The sequence below is a fragment of the Chiloscyllium plagiosum genome, unplaced genomic scaffold, assembly GCF_037043375.1.
Source record: "Chiloscyllium plagiosum isolate Xiang-an unplaced genomic scaffold, Cpla_swu_hap1 HiC_scaffold_2, whole genome shotgun sequence".
In the NCBI taxonomy this organism is placed as follows: domain Eukaryota; kingdom Metazoa; phylum Chordata; class Chondrichthyes; order Orectolobiformes; family Hemiscylliidae; genus Chiloscyllium; species Chiloscyllium plagiosum.
This window is the reverse complement of record NW_028270140.1, coordinates 44,546,482-44,572,032: the sequence shown is the minus strand read 5'-3', so window position 1 is coordinate 44,572,032 and position 25,551 is coordinate 44,546,482. Positions and strand designations below refer to the sequence as shown.

Below are 25,551 nucleotides of genomic sequence, written 5' to 3'. Positions count from 1 at the left end.
TCTTCAGTTAAGTAACACAATTCTTTCCCTCATTATAATAGTGAAGAAAAATGACCAATGGCAGCGGGTTCCATAAACCGTGATGGCTATGAATGAGATGAATACACTAATCACATTTATTTTCTCAAAGTCAACAATATCTGGATTTGTATTCCATTTACTACTGTGCGTGCCTTTGTGGCAGCCATGAAATTTGTTTGTATAGACTCTCATGTTGTTCTAACAGTTTTCCTTAATATGGACAATTATTGCACAGGCACAGGGTAGAATATCATTTATGCTTCATAAACAAATTCTGAATCTTTTGATTTGCAATTTATTACTAATATTAAAAGGTCTTAAGGATTGGGTAAAAAGTATTTCCCATTATTTCTGAGTGCAAAGTCTATTCATCCATTTTACCAAGCTATTTTTACATGACTTACATGTAATGATTGGGAAATAGAAATTCTGTACTTGAACGAAAAGAATCGTCAACTCCCCAGTGACTCATGTTTTCCAGTGCATGGTTAGGTTGTACAGATGAAGGATTTTTTAGCTTTTATCTTTGATTTGTGCCATGCCAATAGATGTGGTGGTGGTGGTGGCATGACAAATGGTCTTAACAACTGAGAATTAAATGACAGGATATTGGGCATGGTTTCCGTTCGTAGACGTATTCAGCAATCTGGGTTGATATTCCAGTGTGTTACTGAGGGATTACTGGATTGGTACTGCAGTCTTTCAGATGAAACATTACTGTCAGGCACAAGTAAAAAGATTTCCAAGACAGTATGTAGACAAAATAGCCTAGGAGTTATCCCACTGTAACACAGCCAATACTTATCCCGCAATCATGAGATCATAAAGTAATTATTGAATAGCAGCAGCTTGTGATGTGCAAATTGGATGTTCTGTTTACAACAATGTAGTCACTGTTGAAACGTAACATACTCCATTTACTGTGAAGTGTTTTGAAATGTTTGGGGGTTGTGAATGGCACTTCATAAATTCAAATCTCAAATTTTCTTCGTTTTGCATAACATCAGTGAAAATTCACTAATTTTCAGCATGTATGTGTGTCTGAGTAGAATCAGAAACAACCAATGATGTTGTAAAATCTGGGTTCACTGGTCCACCTGAGTGCTGAAGCAAGACATATTCAAACCCTCAGTGTGATGCTTCCCTGCCGAGTTAGGCCACCGAAACTGGTTGCCAAATTTTACTTGCTATTTCAGGAATAAGACACAGCCATGGCACACTGCTGAACAGGGAATTAACACCGTCAAGGCAGCAAATAGAGAAAAAAGAAAGCTGGTGTAAAAAAAGTACACACAGTCTCCAATGGGGTTAAAATTGGCACCGTATTTACTTTTTTTCCTAAAAACGTACCACCGCAGAATGAAATTATTTTCTAACTTATGCAAATATTATACTCTAGAAAAACGAATAGAACATCACAAGCCAGCATATAATGTTTAACTTTGTATATAACAAGCATACTACCTAATTTATAGGACTCTTGTGATGCAGCGGTAGTCTCCCTGTTGCTGAGCCAGGAGGCCTCAGTTCCAGTCCTACCGGCTCCAGAGGTTTGTCATAACACATCTGAACAAGTTGATTAGATATATCCACAACTACATTCAGAGTTAAGCTTCCTCTATTCAGTTGTTTCCTCTATTCAGAAGTTTCTACCACTCCTTTTATTTTCTCACATGAACCACCCTTCAAAGTTCTAATAATATGATTATGTATCACGGGCCACCATGCATTGGGAGCAGCATCAGAGCTCATTTCATGGAGCTATTTTTCCTGACTAAACACATTTCCTGTTGGGTCAGACCTACTTTCTCTCAAAGTCATCTGCATCTGTTGCAGTCGCTCCATACTAGAGCTTGTGAATTTTTTCCCCCACAATTTGAATTTTTTTCATGTATGTTCAAGAATTCTTTTCCTTGACAATGGTTACTGGACGTCTGGTGTGCCTTCATAATCTCCCATGCTTCCATTTTCATAAAGAGGAAATAAGCAATCGGAATAGGAATCAGCCTATTTCTCCAAAAAAATCAATAAAGTCATGGCCAATTAGATTACTCTAGTGTCTCCCCTACAAACTGCTTTGATATTCAAAAATCTGAAAAATTAATTCTTTAAAAAGGTATTCAATGACTCAGCCTCCACTGCACTCTCGGGAACAGAATTTCAAAGATTAATGACCCTTACACAAAATATACCCCTTATTTTTGTCTCAAATGGGAGAGCACTTACTTTGAAATTTTCTCTCATCTGAACAGCAATGTAGCTCTCTCTCGTGCTCAGCATTATCAGATTATCTTCTGCTACTCATAATATGACCAACAGTTTCACCATAGCCAAAGCCCCCTGCCTGTTGTAAAAAGAGAATTCTGATCTGGGATACGCTTGTTTAGTCTTCCACTGCAGTTACCTCCACCAGCACTTTTGCATCTAAATATGGTAAATAATAACCTGTCCATCTACCTGCTTTCTGATCATTTAAGACCCTAAATACTTATCCTTGAACACAAAGCAGATGACCATTTTGCCAAACACCTGCCTTCCGTTCTCAAGTGCGACTGTCCACTTGACAGGTCTCCATTTTAACTTCCTGTTCCATCCCACTGAGACCTCACTAGATTTAGTTTCCCAGACTGTTCCAACAAGGAACAACACATTTTTATTCTGCTGGGGATTTTGAACTCCAATTTTAAGGGTCCCTTGTAGTAAATTCTGATCTCAGGTGTAATTAATACACATGTGACCTCATAAATCACCCTAATTTCACAACTTTCACATTTTTTTATCACTGTATGGCTCTACTCAACACTTTATAACCATTTACATGCACTTTCATCCTTTTCATTTATTCTATGGTCACATTTTTGACAGATCACTTTGTCCTTCAACCCTATTAAATGACACATCTTTACAATGTCAGTCTGTCTAAAGCTGAAATGCACTTATTTTCTTTGCCAGAGTCTTTGGATAACTTAAAATGTCCATTATTTTCTGTTTCTCTTTTAGAATGTCAGCATTTGCAGTGTTACAAAAGTGTTTATCCAGACTCAGTTCAGAGTTAGACCCTTGAAGCTATCAGACAGTCTTTAACTCCTTCAATCTTGGGTTGGTATCAAAACAGCCATTGCACCCCAACTCTTTCAAAGTTTATCACGCAAGTTTCAAATTTCAAAAAAGTATCTCTCATACATCAAAAACTCTTACATTTCCAGAACACCTCACAGAGATTATTAAAACTCCTTTAATAGCTTTACGATGGAAAGTAGAGACTTCACTCTTGTAGCTGAAACACTGCTTGCATTATCAAACTACTGTCAAGCTAAAAATTTGGTTGTAGTCTCGAATTTATTCAAGTATTAATTTTTAAATAAATAGCTTAATTATCCTATTATAGTAAGATTCTTCTCAAATTGCATAATACACGAACATTAACTATTGTAAAAACTTGCTTCTGTTAGAAGTAAAATCCTTGAAATTCACAACAGGAAGAGTCTGTGCCAAATATTTTTAAACAGAAACATATTCCTCCACAAATTAAATGCAATTTGACAAAAAAAAACTCCACTGACTACAGTTTTTCACAATGACACCTTGCTGAACAATCTGTGTCAGTGAACGTAATAATTCAGCTAATAATTAAAAAGGTATTGCTGCAAAAAGTTGCACTATTGAAAATAATTGCAGGTTCTAGAGTTCTGTTTACAACAGAAGAATGTTGAGATAGTTGATACTGCTTCTGAAATTTTATTTTTTCTTGTTGAGTACAGAGGAAAGCAATGCATTTCACTTTCCTGAAGGTAGCTTTGTGTTCAATAATCTGGCATTCACAAGAATGTAAATTGACTACATTCTAATTTTGTTCATTCAAAAGCATGTGGGGCTTTGTTGACCATCCCTATTTGCCATTGAGAAGATGGTGGTAAGCTTTCTGGAACCACTGCAGTCCTTGGGGTGTAGACCTATTCTGCAGTTGGGAAGAAGGATCCAGGATTTTGATCTAAAACAGTAAAGGAACAGTGATTGCATCCCATGTCAGAATGTTTTGTGGCTTGGAGGGAAATATGCAAATAGTGATATTTACTGATCTGCTGCTCATGTCCTCCTAGGTAGTACAGATCATGAGTTTGGAACCTGGGCAAATTACAGAAATGTCTCTCGTCAAAAGGTACACATTTCTGCAGGTGAAATGAGTGAACATTGGAACTCTACTACTGTCAATGAAGCAAGCTATTTTGTCTTGAATGGTGTTAAAATAGCTGCACTCATCCAGACAAGTGGAGAGTACTCAATCACATTTGTGACCTGGGTCTTGTGGAGTACAGGAATTGGGGAGACAGGAAGGGAATTACTCATCACAGAAATTCCAACCCATTAATCTGCTCTTATTATTCCAGTATAGCTTATTTAAATCAGCTCTTGGTCAATGGTAAATCCCAGGATATTAATAAAGTGGAATTTAGATACAGTAACACAATAGAATGTCAATTCTCATTTGTTGAAAATGGTTAGTGCCTGATACTTGTCTGGCACAAAATATTACTTGCCACTTATCAGCCCACTCCTGCCTATTATCCAGGTCTTACTACCTATAGACACAGACTGCTTCAGTCACTGTGAATGGTGCTGAACATTGTGTGATGATCTTGTGACTCAGCGGTACATCTCTACCTCTGTGCCAGATCAGCCTGGCTCAAGTTCCACTATAGAATATGATGTTCACAGAGCTTTGTCAGAACAAATACAAACAGACAGTTCGACTTTGTTTACAAAGTGCCTTGGTTCCTGTCTCACTGACTATCTTTGATCAGAATAGACATTATAATCAATAAATAGCACATAGTTTTATTACTAAACAGTTGATTTCCATTTAACTACTTTATCATAATTAAGTTGGTTCTACGATGGAATTCAGAAAAATTCACTTTACATTCTTCCCCATAAAAATGTTGCAAGTCGAGGTGAAGTCCTAATCTCAAAGGGCTTCAGTTACATTGCATGGCTTGGATTCATTCTAGTATTTTTTGTACAGAAACGTAACATGTGCAGCATAAACTGCTGATAAAGTCTTATCAGAGAAGTTTCAGCTGTCAATTTTCAGTAGAACATGTTGTACCAGCCAGATCAAAAACCTACAGGATACAGTCATTGTAGTTGACTACATTTCAGGTTTATGGAATAACTCAGTGCAGGATGCCATGAACTGCATGTTCTGGAACCCTTATCTTTTGATGAAAGGTATGTTTAGTTGAAGTGGCTCAAATTTTGATTTGTTCTACAGTCAACAAAAATTGCAGTCCGCTGCAAAATCCTAGTGGATATTAATGAAACACCACAATCATGTTCAACAATCCAAACAGGTAATTGCTTTTAATTTGCACAGGTTTCTTTTTTTCCCCTGGAAAAGGTAATAATAAGTATTTGCAGCGCAATTTTTATGTCAATTGGTACCAGCATTTGCTGATAATCCACTGCTAGGATTCACATTCCCTCAAACCAAAAGGTTTTGACTTGTGAAATTTTAACAGGGAACACCGATTGGCATAATAATTGATGTTCTTAACGTAGTATGTTGTTATTTTACAACATTCATTTGACTACAAGATGGAATTTTTGTACAAATACAACTTCCAAGAAACATGAAAAATTTTATCAGAATCACTAAAATTAGTAGAAGTACCACATGCACTTGATTTTTAGGTTCAGGGGAATTTATGGATAGGATAAGAGACCAGAAGGTAAAGTTCCACATGGTTATATTCAGTTTAATAGCTCCTATTACTTGTCCCTTATCCTCAGTCCACCACAATTAAGTGAAATATGGAACTTATAAATTGGCACATGGTAAACCACTTGGATCAGAGATCACCAAATGGCTGCCAACAGTATTTCTGTCCTTTGTTTGCAATCAGCACGCAATGCAGGGGAGATTCACCACAGTGACATTAGGCATGACTGACTTCAGTTAACTGGAGAGAAGCTTAGACTGTTCTATTCAGAACATGATGGTTAAGTGATGAAGCAATTAAGGTCTTCTGTTCTGCAGGTGGTAGGTGACAAAGAGTTCAATATAGCAAATACAACTGTATCCTCCAGCGGATGAGTTAATAGCCAAAAATTACAGACTTAAAGTTAATTGCCAAGACCTATGAGAGATGAAGATAATATTCCCCCACCCCCCCCCCCCCCTTACATTTCGAAAAGGTCCACCTGACAAAATGGTATAAAATAAACCTACAAAAACCTACAGGATATATGTTTGAAAGTGCTTGGGTTCCATGGGCTTAGGGAAAAGAGCAGAGGTGCAGGACTAACTAGTTCTTTCAAAGGTGTGGCACAGGTGATGGGATAAAAGGCCTCTTCATGGTCACACACTAATCTGATGGATATAAATAAGAAAACATTCCTTTTGGTTTTAGACAACCGTTAATAGCTTTTGCAAGTTAGAAGAGAGTCCTAAGAAGGCAGAATATTTGGAGAGGTTCCTGAGGTGAACCTCCAGTTAAAAAATGCTTGTAAAACAAAATCACTGCTGTACCCAGTTCAGGCCCTAAGATCCAGCCACGGTTTTGTTTTTCAGAACTCAATGTTTTCACTTCTCCCTGGAAAATCCCCTTGGAAAATCCCCCTCAAAGTACAGTCAGCTGAACACAACCCCAAGGAGTGATGACAGAAGGACTAATGCCATTTACAGTTAAATCTTTCAACTAGTGGAGAACAAATCTGAAAGCTATGGGAAGCATTACAATAAAATCCGAACCATACCTCCGCCACAATTATCCTGAATCCGCTCAACGACTTCATGAGAAACCACAGTTCCAACTGGGCACTCAACCCAAAATACGTACAAGGTGACAGCGCAACACTTGAAACTAAAGTTATGTTGCAAAATACCAGTTAATTGTAATAACAATAAAAATAAAATGAAGCATCGCGATCACTCCAAGTACAAACTAGCGCTGGTTAGAATCAAGTATGTTGGTATTTTGAATAAAAGTGGACATTTCCAGATGTGAAGTTTGAGATGAAAATGTCGGAGAAGGCCTCGCTGGTGAAACCATCCAGTCCAGTAAAACCTACACTATCTGGTTAGAAGAACACACAAATAAGATGAGGCTTGAGTCTTATTGCCCAAAGCAGTTCAATGTGTGGGAAAGGAGTAACAGTAATTGGAAAGCCAACACTTACTGGGTCACTGCTGATCACTTCGTACTGCCTCCACACCGCTTTCAGAGTTAAATGTCACGCAACACAAAAATATAAAGGCGAAGCTGCGTCCGTCTCAGGGAAGGGAATCAAGATATTTATATGCGACTTTATTTCCTGGTTATACAGCCGCTGCTCGCGATGAGGGGGCTTCTTCACTTGGCTCGGTACAAAACTCGGATTAGGGCGGAAGCCGCAAACGAACAGGGCAGAAAGTCAGAGACATTTGCTGCAACTTCACCCTCTCTGCGCTTCTGCTCTCTTCTCCCCTTCACTCCGACCCTGGTCAAATTTGCTGCTTCCTCCAAGGCACAAACCCACAAAAGTTTACAATTAAACCAGAGAGAGAGAGAAAACAAAACCGATTCTCCTTCACCCGGAACTAGAACAGCAAAACAGCAGACGGATCAATGGTTGGTGTCTGTCTCGCTTCCAGTTCCATAGCCTATTGCAAAGCACAATCCCCACATTATATCCTCACCCAGCAGATGTCAGAGCAGCACGGTGTCAACAATTGGTGAAGTGCACTCAGTTACCGAGCTGTACAATGACAGCACACAGACACCCGTTGCCGGCGTCAATGCAAGCAATACAGTAACAAAGTAGATGAACAGGGCAGTTCACAGAACCGGGGTATTACAACGCAGTTGAGCAAGTTAAAGTCTTTGTATACTGTAATCTTTCAAGATTTTTTTTTGTTTCCTTCATGTGTTCTTGGGATATGGTTGACAGCCTTAAAATTGTATTCATACCTCATTCCTAATTCATCTGAGAAATTGGAAGTTGCTAATCACTTAATGAACTTCTGTAGTTCTGGTGGTCCTCCAATAATGGTGTTAGGTAAGGAATTCCAGGACAGTGACAAATCATCAATTATAAATGAATGGTGATATATGTCCACAGCACTGTGGTGATTTCCAGAATTTGGAAGTAATGATGCTGTTCTTCTTGTCAGTAGCAGACAAGTCCTGCTGAGTTATTTCAGTAAATTACAATAATGCATCCCATCTACCACAGCATGGTGGACTTCTACTTGCCCTTCTAAGGATGACCAATAAATGTAAGTTTTGCTGGTTACAAACTCACTCCGAAAACAGATAAAAAAAATCATAAGGGAATCTTGTTACACTAATTCAGCGAACAGGGTGATGTTGAGTATTTATCCAATTTCCTTTTGAAGGCTACAATTGAATCAGTATCCACTAGTTAGTGAAGCTGCACATCCCAAAAACAAACCACTTGTTGTATTTTTAAAAAACATAAGTACTTTTGCATCCGTTACAAATCATCTTAAATGTTAACCCTCTGGTTGCCGACTCTTCAGCAAGTGCAACCAATTTACTGACTTATTTTGTCTACACTTCATAATTTTAAACATCTGACTCCAGCTTCTTTGGTCAAAGCATAAAACTACAATCCCCCATTCTCAGAGAATATGAATAAACTTCTTTTGTTTGCTGATCGGCAAATAATCCCTAAAGTACGATGCCCAGGATTGAACACAATACTCCAATTGGTGCTGAGCTAAGAATTTAGAGAAATGTTTAAGCTCTTTTACTTTATACCTCTGGTTAGGAATACAAGGCTTCCTGAAATTAATATTCCTACCATGTTTGTCTCTCAACAAAGTAAATATAATCAGTCAAATTTATTGCCATCTTTAAACCTCAACTAGAAGAAATTCAAATTATTAGAGGAACTTAGACAACTTTACTATCAATGATATGTCGCCTCTGCCATCTGCATCCTGCCCAGGAGTTTTCAAACCAGGAAAATTATCTTAAGGTAGAAGAGATCTCCAGATTTACCAATATCAGCACTTCAAATCCTAATTTAAGAAGTCTAAGATATTGTAGTCCAGATGCGGGGACAGGAGGAAATAAATGAGATTACAACTTCCTTACACTTGCTTTTGCACATTTATTTCAAGCATCACTTCAAAATTACATGATACTTATATTCATGTAAGTTACAGGTAACTATTTGAAATGATTAATTTAGAGGGCTACAGAGAATGGGACTGGCTGGGTAGCTCTTTTGGGAGCTGGTACAGACACAATGGGTCAAGTGGCCTCCTTCTATCCTGTAAAATTCTATGAATGTATGAAAATAATGAATATCATGTCATAAAATATCAAATATATTTATAATATAGCTGTTTTTCTTTAATTTTGGGCAATGTTTAAATTCACCTGAATTAAGTAACTGTTGGAGGTTACATCAAGCATGTTCAAAGAAAACTATATTCACAATTCAGTATAATTTATTTGTATTGTCTTTGCCTCAATTTATCAAAAGGTGGAATTATATTGGAATTCAACACTTTAACTTCTTTAAAGATGGCTGCTCGCTTACTCACTCTATTTTTATAAGTGTGATGGTATATAATTTGTCTTTGTAGTAGCTTAAATAGGCTTTCATTGCCACTTGTTTACATATGCAAGTGTTATCATTTTGTTTACACTGTTGCTTCATGAACTCTTAAGGTTCAATTAGTTCTCCCATCTAGCTTCTGTTACAGATGTTTGGCTACCCTCCAAGTCCCTAAAGGTCCAGTGTTTTTTTTGTATAGCATTTCTTATAGTTTTATGGCAGCAAGGTGGCTAGCACTGATGCCTTACAGCACCAGGGACCCAGATTTGATGCCAGCGTGGGTAACTGTCTGTTTGCACATTCTCCTGTGTGTGTGGGTTTCCTGATTTCCCCCCACAGTCAAAGATGTGCAGGTTCGGTGGACTGACAATGCTAACTTGCCCATAGTGTCCAGAGATGTGCAGGCCAAATGGTTTAGCTATGGGAAATGCAGCGTGATAAGGTAGGGGAGTGGGTCTTCTTGGGATGCTCTTCAGAGTGTCGGTGTGGACTTGATGACCTGTTTCCCCACTAAAGATTCTATGATTCTTGGCACCTATTCAAATGGTGTATATAATATATTTTATTTAAACTCATTCTTTTTATCTAATTAACATTTTAATTTTTTTTCAATGTATTGGCCAAATTGGTCATTACCTTCACAGCATAATCTTTACAAACCAACTTATCTTGCTATCTTCAAAGATTTCAGCACATATTATATACATTGATGCAGCCAACCTGATGAGCAGTTCCAGTATTTTCTTTCAGCATTAATAACTATTTAAGTGTTAAGTAGCACTGTGGTGTATAATGGTGTCACCACCTCTCCATTGTCTCTGTCCTGGACGCTGCCACCCTTCTGATATCTACCAAATATTCTTATATCCTTACATATTCCTATTAGCAACCATACAGTGGTTGATGTGGCCACACCACACTATACAGCCCCTCCACCAGTCTTGGTCTCTATCACTACCTGGAAATGTATGTTCCGTACCCCTACATTGAATGTGAGAAGTGTAAGGTGTGGAAAATATTGAATAGAATATTGTGGTGAGTGTCTGTGAGGAATGGGTAGGAGTTGTCAATTAATTGAAGGTAACAGTGGTAGCTGCTCAGATGAGAATGTGAGGGTATAACTTAGAGTCATAGAGATGTACAGCACGGAAACAGATCCTTTGGTCCAAATCGTCCATCCCGACCAGATATCCCAACTCAACCTAGTCCCACCTGCAAACACCTGGCCCATATCCCTCCAAGCCCTTCCTATTCATATACCCATCCAGATGCCTTTTAAAGGTTGCCATTGTACCAGCCTCTATCACTTCCTCTAGCACCTCATTCCATACACGTACCACCCTCTGCGTGAAAAAGTTGCCCCTTAGGTCTCTTTTATGTCTTTCCCCTCTCACCCTAAACCTATGCCCTCTAGTTCGGGACTCCTCGACCCCAGGGAAAATACTTTGTCTATTTATCCTATCCATGCCCCTCATGTTTTTATAAACCTCTATAAGGTCACCCCTCAGCCTCCAATGCTCCAGGGAAAACAGCCCTAGCCAATTCAACCTCTCCCTATAGCTCAAATCCTCCAACTCTGGCAACATCCTTGCAAATCTTTTCTTGAGAGAGACTAATGAGTGGAAGCAATGTGGCAATATTCAGGATTATTCAGGGTATCAGAATGTGGGCATTATTAGCTGACAGTGTCATGTCATTCATTTTTTCTGCACTCATTAGATGATAACTCTTGTAGTTCTGCATCCAGATGTGAGTGATCATAGTGCAGATGTTCACCTCTTCAGTTGTCTCCACATATTGGTTTGATTTGGTGGGTAGCCTACTCCTTTCCCATACACAGGAGACAGAATTGCTCTTCCGGTCCTCACCACTTCCAGCATCTCTTCCAGGGAAGGAAGGAGAACCAGGCATCTGCTTTCCCACATCTTCCAATTATTATTCTTAGCATTGAAGTGTTCAGCCAAACCGAATCTTGTTGGGCATCTTTTAAGAAGAGCACCTTCCATTCATGGAATGAGTTTTTTAATGTGCAATAAATATTCTATGATTTGTTGGGGAAACCCCAATAAGTTAAAAGTTAATACAGTGGTGGAGTTAAAGACTCACTGAAACACATAGGTTCATGACATATTGCCAGACTCACTCCTTTGCTGCAAGGGAGTGGTGGGAAGAACTAAATCTTTACCTTTTGTCTCATTCTTCCAAATATGTCAACTGGACTGTTGACTGATTACAAGAGATGTTTGTCAAAATCCTGGAATTCCCTCCCTAATCGCATTGTGGATTTAGCTACAACACATGGACTACAGAGGTTCAAGACTGCAGCTCATCACCACTTTCACAAGTGCAACTAAGAATGGGATAGTAAATGTTGGTCCAGCCAGTGATGTCCACATTTATTGTGAATGAATGAACAAAAACGTTACTGAGTTCAGTCTGTAGCCCAACAAAAATTCTCCTGCAAACTAGTTTCAGCTCGCTTGCCGAATGCTCAATGTGGAAAGAAATACTTTCTGATCTCTATTCTAACAATAGCTTATGCTTACAAATTATTTTTAAAGAAGTGAAACACAACAGGGAAATTCATATATTGCTGATTAGCTGCTAAGTAGGAAAGGGGAGAAAAGTTAAGTAATGTGACAAGTACAAGCCAAAGCCAAGACCTTGGAATGTAGAGTAGGCATGGTAAGATTATGGAATTTAGTAAGGGCATTGCAAAAAGGAGGATGTGGCATTTGGCCATCAGTAACAAATTCGAACCTGTTTCCTCTCATCTTCCTTCCTTCTTGTTTTAGAAGAGTTCCATTTTATTTATCTTCTACAACTCACTTAGTGAAGCATTGTTTGAGACAATACTGAGGCTGAAGAGATATAGTTTGTAAGCCAATCCTCAAAATGCTTTCCTCTGGAACCTGTGTAAGCCTCACTACTATCCTCTGCATCACCTCTGATTCTTAACAATATATTAGTTTATGGAATTTTGGAAATCAAAGGAATACCACCTTCTGGTAAACGTTAGGAAATCCATACTTCTATCAGCATAGTATATTTTACAATCCCTGCATGGTATCTGTCGTGGCTGTGTCAACATGAACAATCTGAAGATATCTTTGGTAGATCAATTGACACTCATCCTTCTTAATAGTCTTAGTCTAAGTTACTGATATCAAATGGGGAAGGATATCTGCATAGAGCCTTTGGCAGAAGTGAGGCTCAATTCCTTCAAACAGAATAGATTTAGTAGATAATCTTAATAACTTGTTACATTAAATCCGAGTTCCATAAGAGACCTTTTTATGTTCGCAGGCTATACTTAAGAGTAGGCACATACTACTGCTAAATACATAAATACAGTAGACTAGAGTATTTATTCAAAAAAATACACTGGTTAGCTCATCCCAGGACCAATTATTTTGTACCTGATAGGTAAAGCCTAGAGCTGAAAATGTGTTGCTGGAAAAGCACAGCAGGTCAGGCAGCATCCAAGGAGCAGGAGAATCGACGTTTCGGGCATGAGCCCTTCTTCAGGAAAGAGGAAAGTGTGTCCAGCAGGCTAAGATAAAAGGTAGGAAGGAGGGACTTGAGGGAGGGGCGTTGGAAATGCAATAGGTGGAAGGAGGTCAAGGTGAGGGTGATAGGCCGGAGTGGGGGTGGGGGCGGAGAGGTCAGGAAGAAGATTGCAGGTTAGGAAGGCGGTGCTGAGTTCGAGGGATTTGACTGAGACAAGGTGGGGGGAGGGGAAATGAGGAAACTGGAGAAATCCGAGTTCATCCCTTGTGGTTGGAGGGTTCCTAGGCGGAAGATGAGGCGCTCTTCCTCCAACCATCGTGTTGCTATGGTCTGGCGATGGAGGAGTCCAAGGACCGGCATGTCCTTGGTGGAGTGGGAGGGGGAGTTGAAGTGTTGAGCCACGTGGTGGTTGGGTTGGTTGGTCCGGGTGTCCCAGAGGTGTTCTCTGAAACGTTCCTCAAGTAGGCGGCCTGTCTCCCCAATATAGAGGAGGCCACATCGGGTGCAGCGCCTACATTGTCACCTTTTCAGGTGTTATATGCCTTGATCAACATACTCTGGATGCAGTTTGTTCAAGACACTGTACATTTCAGCATGACCACAGAGGAGTCTAACCCAAAACAATTGACAATAAGATACAAATTCCTATGTTCTGGATAAGAACTTTAGAGACTGCAATAGATCAGAATGTAAAGGGTATAATTAAGACAACCATTGAGATTCTGTTCTAAACTTAATGAATTGAATTGTATTTGTGATTTGAGTCTCACATTGCTTGCTTTGTCTTTATTTAAGGTTATTGATCATGTTGAAGTTGTGAAACATGGCAACTATTTTGTGAAAGATTATATAGTTTATAGATTACAATGTTTTGAAACAGCTGATCAATGTCTTGTTATTATTCTAAAATAGTGTGCTATGGTGGTGGGAGGAACTTTTGAACAGATGGACGACATATGGGAAATGAATAAGGAAGCAAAGTCTGTGAAAACAAATAAAACAATGTCTAAATATGCTTGTGCTAAGTGCTGTTGTTAGGAGAACAAGAAGTGGAAAGAATATGCTGAGGGGCAAAATTGCTGGCATTTACTGATGTAAATTGTAAACAAAATTAATTCTGCAGAAGGACTCCATTTGTTCATGTAAGTTCAATAAGGTTCATGTAAAGATAACAAAAGAAGTGATGAGAAAGCCCATTTCCAGGCTCTGACCTCCATTTAGTATTCCATAGAGAGAAAATGAGTTCAGCTTATTAGATACTACAGACGGATTTACCTTTTTGAAGTTAATGTATGGTGTTGAGCATGTTGGCTGTCATCATGTTTGCCATTGACCAGGACATGTTATCTTATGCAATTATCTGCTTTTCAGCCTATTAGCTATGCAAGCATAATGGTTGCATGAGATACTCAATAAATTGGGGAAGTGATTCAGAAGATCTTGCCTTTATTGGAATATTCCTGCATCAAAGGCTCTGGTGCCATCTTGAACCTAGACATTCCGAATCGGAAGTAAGGACACTACCATGCAGTTCCTCCACATTACTGTGTATGCTGCGAGGACAGATCCTTGCCACCTCAAACTCAGAGGAGTTTGGAGGCAGTACTATTGTGAGATTCCTTGAAACCTGATTATCGTCCTTCCCATATGCATAGGTTATCATAGCCTCATGAAGTTTCATGAGCTTAACTTGACCACGACGTCCCATATGAAAAAGTGAGGACTGCAGATGCTGGAGATCAGAGCTTAAAAATGTGTTACTGGAAAAGTGCAGCAGGTCAGGCAGCATCAAAGGAACAGGAGAATCGACGTTTTGGGCATAAGCCCTTCTTCAGGAATGAGGAGGATGTGCCAAGCAGGCTAAGATAAAAGGTAGGGAGGAGGGACTTGGGGAGGGGTGCTGGGAATACGATAGGTGGAAGGAGGTTAAGGTTAGGGTGAAAGGCCGGAGAGGGGGTGGGGGCGGAGAGGTCGGGAAGAAGATTGCAGGTCAAAAAGGTGGTGCTGAGTCTGAGGGCTGGAACTGAGAAAAGGTGGGGAAGGGGAAATGAGAAAGCTGGAGAAATCTGCATTCATCCCTTGTGGTTGGAGGGTTCCTAGGCGGAAGATGAGGCGCTCTTCCTCCAGGCGTCGTGTTGCCATGGTCTGGCAATGGAGGAGGCCAAGGACCTGCATGTCCTTGGCAGAGTGGGAGGGGGAATTAAAGTGTTCAGCCACAGGGCGGTTGGGTTGGTTGGTGCAGGTGTCCCAGAGGTGTTCTCTGAAACGTTCTGCAAGTAGGCTGCCTGTCTCCCCAATGTATAAGAGGCCACATCGGGTGCAGCGGATGCAGTAAATGATGTGTGTGGAGGTGCAGGTGAATTTCTGACGGATATGGAAGGATCCCTTGGGGTCTTGGAGGGAAGTGAGGGGGGAGGTGTGGGCGCAAGTTTTGCATTTCTTGCGGTTGCAGGGGAAGGTGCCGGGAGTGGAGGTTGGGTTGGTGGGGGGTGTGGATCTGATGAGGGAGTCGCGGAGGAAGTGGTCTTTCCGGAACGCTGATAGGGGTGAGGAGGGAAATATATCCTTGGTGGTGGGGTCTGTTTGGAGGTGGCAGAAATGACGGAGGATGATACGATGTATCTGGAGGTTGGTGGAGTGGTAGGTGAGGACCAGTGAGGTTCTGTCCTGGTGGCGATTGGAGGGGCGGGGTTCAAGGGCGGAGGAGCGGGAAGTGGAGGAGATGTGGTGGAGAGCATCGTCAACCACGTCTGGGGGGAAATTGCGGTCTTTGAAGAAGGAGGCCATCCGGGTTGTTCGGTATTGGAACTGGTCCTCCTGGGAGCAGATGCAGCGAAGGCGAAGGAATTGGGAATATGGGATGGCGTCTTTACAGGGAGCAGGGTGGGAGGAGGTGTAATCTAGGTAGCTGTGGGAGTCAGTCTGTTTATAATAAATGTTGAGTCGTTCGTCTGAGATAGAAGTGGAGAGGTCTAGGAAGGGAAGGGAGAGTCTGAGATGGTCCACGTAAATTTGAGGTCAGGGTGGAAGGTATTGGTAAAGTGGATGAACTGCTCAACCTCCTCGTGGGAGCACAAGGTAGCGCCGATACAGTCATCGATGTAGCAGAGGAAAAGGTGGGGGGTGGTACCAGTGTAGCTGCGGAAGGTGGACTGTTCCACATATCCTATGAAGAGGCAGGCATAGCTGGGGGCCAGGCGGGTGCCCATGGCTACTTTTTTGGTTTGGAGGAAGTGGGAGGATTGGAAAGAGAAGTGTACAGAGTGAGGACCAGTTCAGTCAGTCGAAGAAGGGTGTCAGTGGAAGGGTACTGGTTGGTTCGGCGGGAAAGGAAGAAGCGGAGGGCTTTGAGACCTTCGTGATGGGAGATGGAAGTGTATAGGGACTGGATGTCCATGGTGAAGATAAGGAGTTATGGGCCGGGGAAGCGAAAATCATGGAGGAGGTGGAGGGTGTGGGTGGTGTCCCGAACGTAGGTGGGGAGTTCTTGGACTAAGGGGGACAGGACCGTGTCAAGGTATGCAGAAATGAGTTTGGTGGGGCAGGAGCAGACTGAGACAATGGGTCGGCCGGGGCGGTCAGGTTTGTGGAATTTGGGCAGGAGGTAGAAACGGGCAGTGCGGGGTTGTGGGACTATGAGGTTGGAGGCGGTGGATAGGAGATCCCCTGAGGTGATGAGGTTATGGATGGTCTGGGAGACGATGGTTTGGTGGTGGAAGGTGGGGTCATGGTCAAGGGGGCAGTAGGAGGAGGTGTCCGTGAGCTGGCGTTTAGCCTCAGCAATATAAAGATCGGTGCGCCAAACTGCCACCGCGCCTCCCTTGTCTGCCGGTTTGATGGTGAGGTTGGGGTTGGAGCGGAGGGAGTGGAGGGCTGCACGTTGCGAGGGTGAGAGGTTGGAGTGGGTGAGAGGGGTGGACAGGTTGAGGCGGTCAATGTCGCGGCGGCAGTTGTCCCACACTCAGCATTCCTTCTGTTTGCCAAATTGGCAATCTACTAGCTTTTAGTAGCCATGAGGCTGCTACAATATGATCTTACACAGCATGGATGGAAACACTAGTCCAGAGAATGGAGGTGTTGGTGGGAACCAAAGACAATGGCTTCAATCTTCCCAGTGTTAAAGGAAATTATTGCTCACCTAATAATGACTGTTGAAGCTGCACTGTAACAAATTAGAGGCACCTAGGTAGTGAGATAGAGTAGGATGAAGATGACAAGTAAAATGGGGCCAATGACAGATCCTTGAGATTCTGCAGGAGTAAAAGTGTGAGAATGGAATGAAAAGTCATTGCTGGTGGTTCCCTAGCTACAATTATCTCGAAAAGAATGGGACCCATCTGGAGCTGGACAACAGTCCAGGAGGTGCTGTCAACTGTTCTGAAGTTGTGGATAGTTCATCAGTGTCATAGGAGCCAAGAGTGTCTTTTGAGACATTGAAATAAGTCATAAAATGATGAGGGGCATTAATAGGGTAAATAGGAAGAAATATTTCCTCTTAGTGGAGTGATCAATGCCCGGGGGCACAGATTTAATTTAAGGGGCAGAAGGTTTAGAGGAGATGTGAGGAAAAACATTTTTCACCAGAGGGTGGTAGGAATCTAGAACTCACTATCTGTAAGGATGGTAGAAGCAAGAATTAGGGAAGTAAACACATAGCTAAAGGATTGGTGTGGGAAAGAGGGATTCCACTTCATGGGGCATTGGCATCAGTTTTGGAACCGGGGGAGGATCGGTACCGTTGGGACGGTCTCCACCTGAACCGATCAGGTACCAATGTTCTAGCGAAGAGGATAAATAGGATGGTCAGTAGGACTTTAAACTTCTGATTTGGGGGGAAAGGGAAAGTGAAAGTGACAGGGAGTATGGAGTTAAATGGAAAGATAAGCAGCAGGATAGCATGTGTGCAGGCGGATTTAAACTTGAGGCAGACCGGGAATGCAGCAAAAAGGAAGGATAACTTAGGACATCTTATAACTTCCAACATCTCTAATGATAAAGAAGTTAGCATCAAGGCACTTTACCTGAATGCTCGTAGCATTCGTAACAAAGCAGATGAACTAATGGCACAGATCATCGTGAATGATTATGATGTGGTAGGCATCACAGAGACGTGGTTGCAGGGGGGTCAGGACTGGCAGTTAAACATCCAAGGATGTTCAACTTATTGAAAAGACAGGGAGGTGGGCAGAGGGAGCGGGGTTGCCTTGTTAGTTAAGAACAAAATTAAATCTATGGCACTGAATGACGTAGCGTCGGATGATGTGGAGTCTGTGTGGGTGGAATTGAGGAACCACAAAGGCAAAAAAACCATAATGGGAGTTATGTACAGATCTCCTAACAATGGTCAGGACCAGGGGTGCAACATGTCCTGGGAAATAGAGAAGGCATGTCAGAAAGGCAAAGTCATGGTGATCATGGGAGACGTCAATATGCAGGTGGACTGGGTAAATAATGTTGCCAGTGGATCCAAAGAAAGGAAATTCATGGAATGCTTACAGGACGGCTTTTTGGAACAACTTGTCATGGAGCCCACAAGGGAGCAGGCTATTCTGGACCTAGTGCTATGTAATGAACCAGACTTTATAAAAAATCTTAAAGTAAGGGAACACTTAGGAAGCAGCGATCATAATATGGTAGAGTTCAGTCTGCAGTTTGAAAGAGAGAAGGCAAAATCGGGTGTAATGGTGTTACAGTTAAATAAAGGTAATTACAAGGGCATGAGAGAGGATTAGACAGCCATGGCTGACAAAGGAAGTCAGGAAATTATTAGATTTAGATTAGATTAGATTACTTACAGTGTGGAAACAGGCCCTTCAGCCCAACAAGTCCACACCGACCCGCTGAAGCGCAACCCACCCACACCCATTCCCCTACATTTACCCCTTTGCCTAACACTACGGGCAATTTAGCATGGCCAATTCACCTAACCTGCACATTTTTGGACTGTGGGAGGAAACCGGAGCACCCGGAGGAAACCCACACAGACACGGGGAGAATGTGCAAACTCCACACAGTCAGTCGCCTGAGGCGGGAAATGAACCCGGGTCTCTGGCGCTGTGAGGCAGCAGTGCTAACCACTGTGCGACCGTGCCGCCCATGCTGTATTAAAGAAAAATGTATTAAAGAAAAAGAGAGATCCTATAAAGTGGCCAAGAGCACTGGGAAATCAAAAGATTGGGAAGGCTACAAAAACAAACAGAGGATAACAAAGAGAGAAATAAGGAAGGAGAGGATCAAATATGAAGGTAGGCTAGCCAGTAATATTAGAAATGATAGTAAAAGTTTCTTTCAATACATAAGAAACAAACGACAGGCAAAAGTAGACATTGGGCCACTTCAAACTGATGCTGGAAGCCTAGTGATGGGAGATATGGAAATAGCAGGAGAACTTAATAAGTACTTTGCGACAGTCATCACAGTGGAAGACATGAGTAATATCCCAACAATTAAAGGGAGTCAGGGATCTGAGTTGAGTATGGTTGCCATTATAAAAGAGAAAGTGCTAGATAAGCTAAAAGGTCTTAAAATCGATAAATCTCCTGGCCCCGATGGGCTACATCCTAGAGTTCTGAGGGAGGTGGCTGAGGAAATAGCGGAGGCGTTGGTTGAGATCTTTCAAAAGTCACTGGAGTCAGGGAAAGTCCCAGATGATTGGAAGATCGCTGTTGTAACCCTCTTGTTCAAGAAAGGATCAAGACAAAAGATGGAAAATTATAGGCCAATTAGCCTAACCTCGGTTGTTGGTAAAATTCTAGAATCCATCGTTAAGGATGAGGTTTCTAAATTCTTGGAAGAGCAGGGTCGGATTAGAACAGGTCAACATGGATTTAGTAAGGGGAGGTCGTGCCTGACAAACCTGTTGGAATCCTTTGAAGAAGTGACAAGTAAGTTAGACCAGGGAAACCCAGTGGATGTGGTCTATCTAGACTTCCAAAAGGCCTTTGATAAGGTGCCACACGGGAGGCTGCTGAGTAAAGTGAGGGCCCATGGTGTTTGAAGTGAGCTACTGGTATGGATTGAGGATTGGCTGTCTGACAGAAGGCAGAGAGTTGGGATAAAAGGTTCTCTTTCGGAATGGCAGCCGGTGACAAGTGGTGTCCCACAGGGTTCAGTGTTGGGACTGCAGCTGTTCACGTTATATATTAATGATCTGGACGAAGGGACTGGGGGCATTCTAGTGAAGTTTGCTGATGCTGTGAAGTTAGGTGGACAGGCAGGTAGTACTGAGGAAGTGGGGAGGCTGCAGAAGGATCTAGACAGTTTGGGAGAGTGGTCCAGGAAATGGCTGATGGAATTCAATGTGAGCAAATGCGAGGTCTTGCACTTTGGAAAAAAGAATACAAGCATGGACTACTTTCTAAACAGTGAGAAAATTCGTAAAGCCAAAGGGATCTGGGAGTGCTAGTTGAGGATTCTCTAAAGGTAAACATGCAGGTTGAGTCCGTGATTAAGAAAGCGATGCAATGTTGTCATTTATCTCAAGAGGGTTGGAATATAAAAGCACCGATGTGCTACTGAGACTTTATAAAGCTCTGGTTAGGCCCCATTTGGAGTACTGTGTCCAGTTTTGGTCCCCACACCTCAGGAAGGACATACTGGCACTGGAGCATGTCCAGCGGAGATTCACACGGATGATCCCTGGAATGGTAGGTCTAACATGCGAGGAACGGCTGAGGATCCTGGGATTGTATTCATTGGAGTTTAGAAGATTAAGGGGAGATCTAATAGAAACTTACAAGATAATACATGGCTTGGAAAGGGTGGACACTAGGAAATTGTTTCCGTTAGGCGAGGAGACTAGGACCCGTGGACACAGCCTTAGAATTAGAGGGGGTAAATTCAGAACAGAAATGTGGAGACATTTCTTCAGCCAGAGAGTGGTGGGCCTTGGAATTCATTGCCGCGGAGTGCAGTGGAGGCCGGGACGCTAAATGTCTTCAAGGCAAAGATTGATAAATTCTTGATGTCACAAGAAATTAAGGGCTATGGGGAGAATGCGGGTAAGTGGAGTTGAAATGCCCATCAGCCATGATTGAATGGCGGAGTGGACTCGATGGGCCGAATGGCCTTACTTCCACACCTATGTCTTATGGTTTTATGGTCTTAAGAATCCTCATAACATTTAATAATTATTTCAATGTGAACTTGTGGTGCCAAGGCATCCAAGATTATGCGCCAAGTGCTGGAAAATGGGACTAGAATAGTAGGTGGTTGCCTTTTGACTGGCACCTGATTCAAGGAATCCACACCTGGAATTATTAGGAAGATGGTCACAGATTTGAGAATAACACTATGTTCATGAGAATATGGTGGAAAGAAAGACAATTGGAAAATGGACAGTTTTGCAAAGACTAGATGACCAAGGTAGATTTTTCTCCCAGGGTAGGTTGCCTCCTATTTCCACTAGTGTAGTGCAATTACAGAGACAGGATCAAACAGTTTAATTCCAGCCTTCACCATCTCACAGGTCCTGGATTGTGCTCCCATTAGTCAACATGTTAGCTGGCCCAATAATAATGATCTGATCCTGAAAACTCTGCAGCATGTATAGCGGCTTCCATATGATGTGATGTTTGTGTACAGAGTTCTATCTATTCTCTCCTCTATTACCACACAGCTGTAATCTGTTTTTCTGTGGAGCTAAAAGATCTAATGTGGCTTCAAAGTAGGCCCTATTGCATATGCCAGTAAAGGTGCCACATGTTCTACTGATATGTGAAGGAAAAGCATTCCTAATGCTGCCTAAAATGAGAGGAGAAAATAAAACAGAATGGGAGAATCTAGAACTAGAGGTCATAGATGATGCACATTTAATACACAGATGAAGAAAACATTTGTTTCTCTGAAAGGATTGAGAAACTTTGGAATTCCCTACCTCAAAAGGCAATGAATGCAGACTCTTCAAATACTTTTTAAAGTAGAGATAGATCGACTCTTGAATACCAAATGGATTGACGACTATTGGGGATATGCAGAAATATAGTATCGAGGTTAAAATCAGATCAGCCAAGATCTCTTTGAATGGCAAAACAAGCCCAAAGGATTAAGAGACCTAATCTTATTCCCTGTTTGAGAACTGCAAACTCCGGAGTTATTGCTGGAAAGTAAATTAAAATTGGAAATTCCCTGGATATCAGGGAAATTAATTAGACAAAGATTGGAGATATTACTGAAAAATATATGAAAGACCTAGGCTTTTCTAGCGAGATTTAATTAAAAGTCAAGACCTGGCTGTAAAAGTTAATTAAGTAAGGATTGGGATTATTCTGGTAAAACTGAATTTAAAAAGGATTTGGGCTACTGAACACTTCTCTTTTGTATACCAAAAGCCTTAAAACCTTCATCTCAACTTTATAATAATGTCGTGGTCCCTCAATCTAACTTTTATCACATAACATTACAACACATATGTCTGTTCATCGATCCTGCCTTATTGCTGTGGCTTTTCCAGTCTTCATGTGTCTAATGGCGGCTTCAACTCCAGCCTCACTGGGTGGGAGTCCAAGATCAACTTTGATGGGGAGTTGGGGATTTTCTCAAACACATCCTCATTGATGATTGTATCAGAGTTTAGGAGTTTTTTGAGGTGTTCGCTCCATCAGAGGCTGATGTTTCCTTTGTCTCTCAAAAGGGTTCCATCCTTACTCCACACCAGTTTGAACCAAAGCTGTTGGATCCATATATTGACTTGGTGGCACCAAATGTTGTGCTTGTCAGCAAGGTGTTCCAGCTCCTTAGCTTTCTCAGTCCACTGTTGATTCGTAATTTCTTTTTTTTCTTCTTTGTTCTGCCTTTTGTTGTTTGATGAGTTCTTACTTTGCCTTACCAGTGATGTTGTTTTTCCAGGTGTGGAGAGTTTTTTTCCTCTTCTCAATGAGGTCTTCGATGATGAGGTCATTCTAGTCGAAGCAGTCTTGGTGTTTCCTGGTTTTGTAGTTGATGGTTTCTTCATAGCATGAGATTATGGCTGTTTTCAGCTCCTTCCAGATTTTCTCCACTCCATTATATGAACTCTTTGGAGATTTCGGTGAAGATATTGTTGGAAGTTTGCTGGTATGCTCAGCTCTTGAAGCCACTCAATGTTTCATCATCCTTTACTGCTTCTAGTGGCATTTGATGGACATTGAGGGATAGAATGAACTGCTGGTCTGTCCAACAGTAATCTGGTCATCACTTTGTAATGAGCATATCCTTTCGGTCTCAGGACCAAATGATGATGTAGTCGATTGTGTGCCAGGGCTTGTCTTTTTGGCAGAACAGTGTGTCAGTGATGATCAGCAACTGTTCTACATATTTGATGAGCTGGAAAATCCTGTTGGAATTGCAATTCCCCAACTTCTTCCTTTCTAATGGTTCCTTTCCAGTGTTGGGTATACTTTCCAATTCTGGTGCTGAAGACCCCAAGTTAATTTTACCTTCCTCAGGGATGTCGGTGAGTATTGTGTCCAGGTAGAGAATAAAGATACCTTCTTTGGACTCATCTGTGGCATGAAGGGTTGGCACATAGTCTCTGACAACTGTTGCCTGCTGGTTCTTGACAATTTATAGATGGACTGTCATGAGGCTATCGTTGATGTCCACAAGAAACTTTGAAAGATCCATGACAAGTTTGTTCTTGATGATGAATCTAATTCCACTGATCCTTGAACTTTCCTCTCTGGAACAAAGTGCAACTACCTTCCCTTACCTGTCTGTTGCCTGCTGTTCGAGTCTACTGCAGGGCAGCAATATCAATGTTGAAACGTCTGCATTCATGGGCAACAAGGGTAGTTCTTTGTTCTGAATGATTGTTTCATTTGCTGTCCATGAGTGTTTGTATATTCCACATTCTGAGACTGAGTTTAGTTTTCAGACCACAGGTTGATGGGCCTGCTGGATGTGATTTTCCAGCCATGTTGGTGATGGAACAGACTATTTTTAGGGCATTCTTTCTAACCCCTTCCCCCGAACGGGATGAGCAGTGTAGTTCTAGAATAAGATTGCTCAATCATCAAGAAAGTTGCTAAAATATTCTTTGGTTCTTATTCCAAAAGCGAAATGACTGAGTCTAACTCCACCGTCTATATGCCAGTCTGAAGCCAGAGGCTTGCAGATCTCTCAGACTGTCCTTGTCACATCTTGTCAATCACTGCAGAACTTGTGTTTTGTCTTTGTGTGTGCTGGTGGTGGTGGTTGAGAGTGGGGGTGGGGCAGGGGGGCAAGGGGGGTGGTCAATGCCTCCATGTAGCTGGTCTGATTGAGACTCTTAATTTTGGAATGCTGTTGCACATCAGCAGACACAGTGTTTGACGGAAGGCAGATCTAATTCCATTGGCAAGGAAACCTCTTTGCCTGAGGATCTCCCTGCTACTGCAAACTTCACCAGCCACTGCAGCCATTGACATCATACTAATACCTTCCAACAAAAACTTGTTTTGTGTTTCCCTTTGTCTGGTTCCTCCCTCCAATCTTACTCTCATGGGTGGTTTTGTCAGAAGTTGAGAACTCCTGGTGGTATCAATCTCAGAATCAGCAGAACACTCAAGTCTCTCCACAGCAGCAAGGTGGCAATCTACTGAAAAGTTGCAACAGTACTACACATCAGCTTAGAATTGAAATCCACGTCTTTACTGATTGATAAGCAAATTCAAATTAGTTAATTTACCTTCAAGTTAATTTACATTTAAGGAAGTAAATTTAATAGCATATTGCTTGCCAAAATATGTCCCATGAAGTGACTGTCAACACAATGAAACTGTGGGCAGTGCTGGGAAATAGTGCAAGAACTTAACTGTCTTGTAGAAACATTCACCCATACCCTAAATAGAGCAGCAGTATTGAGAAGGTGGTGGTAAGCTGCCTTCTGGAACTGCTGCAGTCTACATTTGGAAGGGAAATCCAAGATTTTGACCCAGTGACAGTGAAGGTACATCAATATATTATCATGTCAGGATAGTGAGTGAGGTTGGAGAAAAACTTGTAGGTGGTGGTGTTTGCATGTATCTGCTCCCCTTGTCCTTCTAGGTGGAGGTGGTTGTGGGTTTGGAAGATGCTGTCTGAGGATCTTTGGTGATTTTTTGCAGTGCATCTTGAAGATAGTACACACTGTTGCTACTGAGCATTGATGGTATCCATCCAAGCAAGTGGGAAGTATTCCATCCCAATCCTGACTTGTGGTTTGTAGATGATAGAAAGGCTTTTGGGAGTTAGGAGATGAGTTACTCGCCGCAGTATTCCTAGCCTCTGATCTGCTGTTGTGGTCACTGTTTTTATATGTTGAGTCCAGTGGTGTTTCTGGTCAATAGTAACCCCAAGGATGTTGATAGTGGAAGATTCAGTGATGGCAAAACCATTGAATGTAAAGGGGCTGTAGTTAGATTGTTTATTATTAGTGATGATCATAGCCTGGCAGTTGTAAGGCACAAACGTTACTTGCCACTTGTCAGCCCAAGCCTGGTAGAATTCAAATTC

General features: G+C 41.7%; 1 protein-coding gene across 3 annotated transcripts in view; it reads right to left on the bottom strand.

The window, feature by feature from the left end:
- Positions 1-8,045, bottom strand: part of LOC122562420 (tyrosine-protein kinase JAK2) — a 270,607-nt gene extending 262,562 nt beyond the window's left edge. For 2 of the 3 annotated variants that reach the window (XM_087996459.1, XM_087996471.1), the window contains exon 1: positions 7,201-8,045. The gene's annotated coding sequence lies outside the window, so the exon portion shown is untranslated. The remainder of the gene's footprint in view (positions 1-7,200) is intronic. The other variant, XM_087996450.1, reaches the window with a different exon arrangement.
- Positions 8,046-25,551: the final 17,506 nt, after the last annotated feature.